We start from the raw sequence: 2,500 nt of genomic DNA on the forward strand, positions 1-2,500 counted from the left end.
CGCCACATTGCATGCGAACCGCATGCAACTTCCAGAGGCATTTGCAGCAGAAATGCATGTGCAGTCAAAAAAAAATTGATATTTTTCACGGATAGACCCCGTGAAACGCTAGAAATTGGGCGGGGATGTGTCTCTTGTGGCTCACGGGGCTGTTCGGGTCGCACAGAAATCCCTGGGAATGGGAAAACGGGTCATTTTCGTGTTGCCACATTGCGTACGAACCGCATGAAACTTCCAGAGGCATTTGCAGCAGGAAATGCATGTGCACTCAAAAACTTCTATATGTTTCACGGATAGACCCCGTGAAACGCTAGAAATTGGCGGGGATGTGTCTCTTGTGGCTCACGGGGCTGTTAGGGTGGCACAGAACTCCCTCGGAATGGGAAAAGGGGTCATTTTCGTGTTGCCACATTGCATAGGAACGCCATGAAACTTCCAGAGGCATTTGCAGCAGAAAGGCACGTGCACTCAAAAATTTTAATATTTTTCACGCATAGACCCCGTCAAACGCTAGAAGTTGGCGGGGATGTCTCTCTTGTGGCTCACGGGGCTGTTAGGGTCGCACAGAAATGCCTCGGAATGGGAAAACGGGTCATTTTTGTGTGGCCACATTGCATAGGAACGGCATGAAACTTCCAGAGGCATTTGCAGCAGGAATGCATGTGCACTCAAAAACGTCTATATTTTTCACGGATAGACCCCGTGAAACGCTATAAATTGGCGGGGATGTCTCTCTTGTGGCTCACGGGCGCTGTTAGTTAGGGTCGCACAGAAATCCCTCGGAATGGGAAAAGGGGTCATTTTCGTGTTGCCACATTGCGTACGAACGGCATGAAACTTCCAGAGGCATCTGCAGCAGAAATGCATGTGCACTCAAAAACGTCTATATTTTTCACGGATAGACCCCGTGAAACGCTAGAAATTGGCGGGGATGTGTCTCTTGTGGCTCACGGGGCTGTTAGGGTCGCACAGAAATCCCTCGGAATGGGAAAACGGGTCATTTTCGTGTTGCCACAATTGGCATACGAACGGCATGAAACTTCCAGAGGCATTTGCAGCAGAAATGCATGTGCACTCAAAAACGTGAATATTTTTTCACGGATAGACCCCGTCAAACGCTCGAATTTGGCGGGGATGTTTCTCTTGTGGGTCACGGGGCTGTTCGGCTCGCACAGAACTCCCTTGGTCCACCTGATTCGTGCATACAGGCAGCAACTAAAAACTCTGTAAACCTGCTGTGAGGACATCTAAACAGTGGACCAGTGAGGCTGTGGAAGATTTGCGGGCGTGCTTAGACTGTACTGACTGGGATATGTTCACGACTGCTACCAATAGTCTGGATGAACTCACAGAGGCTGTGTACATCAGCTTCTGTGAGGACTGCTGTATCCCAACACGTACCAGGGTGAACTTTAACAACAACAAGCCCTGGTTCTCAGCAAAGCTCAAAAGGTTGAGGTTGGAGAAGGAGGAAGCGTTTAGGAGTGGGGATAGAGACAGATTCAAGGAGTCGAAGAACAGGTTTAGCAAAGCGGTGAGAGAGGCTAAACGACTGTACTCAGAGACACTAAAACACCAGTTCTCTACTAACGACGCTGCTTCTGTCTGCCAAAGGGCTCAGGCACATCACCAACTACAAACCCAGAGCGCCCCACACCACTAACGACTCCCGCCTAGCCAACGACCTGAACGAGTTCTACCGTAGATTTGAAAGACAATTGGACTGTCCTGAACCACCCCTTCCCACCCAAGAGGCCCATCCCCCACCCATACTACAGAAACGACTCTCTCCTTTCAGGAGGGAGAAGTTAATGGGCTTTTCAAGAGGCAGAATCCACGCAAAGCAGCCGGGCCGGACTCTGTCTCTCCAGCCACCCTCAGGCACTGCGCTGGCCAGCTGTCTCCGGTGTTCACCAACATCTTTAACACCTCCCTGGAGACATGCCATGTACCAGCCTGTCTCAAGTCCTCCACCATCATCGCTGTGCCCAAAAGCTAAGGCCAACAGGACTAAATGATTACAGACCGGTCGCCCTTACATCTGTGGTAATGAAGTCTTTTGAGCGCCTGCTCCTGGCACACCTCAAAGCCATCACAGACCCTCTCCTGGACCCCCTTCAGTTTGCCTACAGAGCCAACAGGTCTGTGGACGACGCAGTTAACATGGCCCTCCACTTCACCCTACAGCATGTGGACGCCCCAGCATCCTACGCCAGGATCCTGTTTGTGGACTTCAGCTCTGCCTTCAACACCATCATCCCTGCCCTGCTTCAGGACAAGCTCTTCCAGCTGAACGTGCCCTACTCCACCTGCAGGTGGATCACAGACTTCCTCTCTGACAGGAAGCAGTGCGTTAAGCCGGGAACAGAAGTCTCTGACTCCAGGTCCATCAGCACGGGAACTCCTCAGGGCTGCGTCCTTTGCCCACTGCTCTTCTCCCTGTATACCAACAGCTGCGCCTCCAATCATCTGTCCGTCAAACTCTTGAAGTTTGTCGGAC

This window comes from Petromyzon marinus, unplaced genomic scaffold (assembly GCF_048934315.1).
Source record: "Petromyzon marinus isolate PM22_M1 ecotype Great Lakes invasive population unplaced genomic scaffold, UKy_Petmar_22M1.pri1.0 PM_G_Scaffold_339, whole genome shotgun sequence".
Taxonomy (NCBI): Eukaryota; Metazoa; Chordata; class Hyperoartia; order Petromyzontiformes; family Petromyzontidae; genus Petromyzon; species Petromyzon marinus.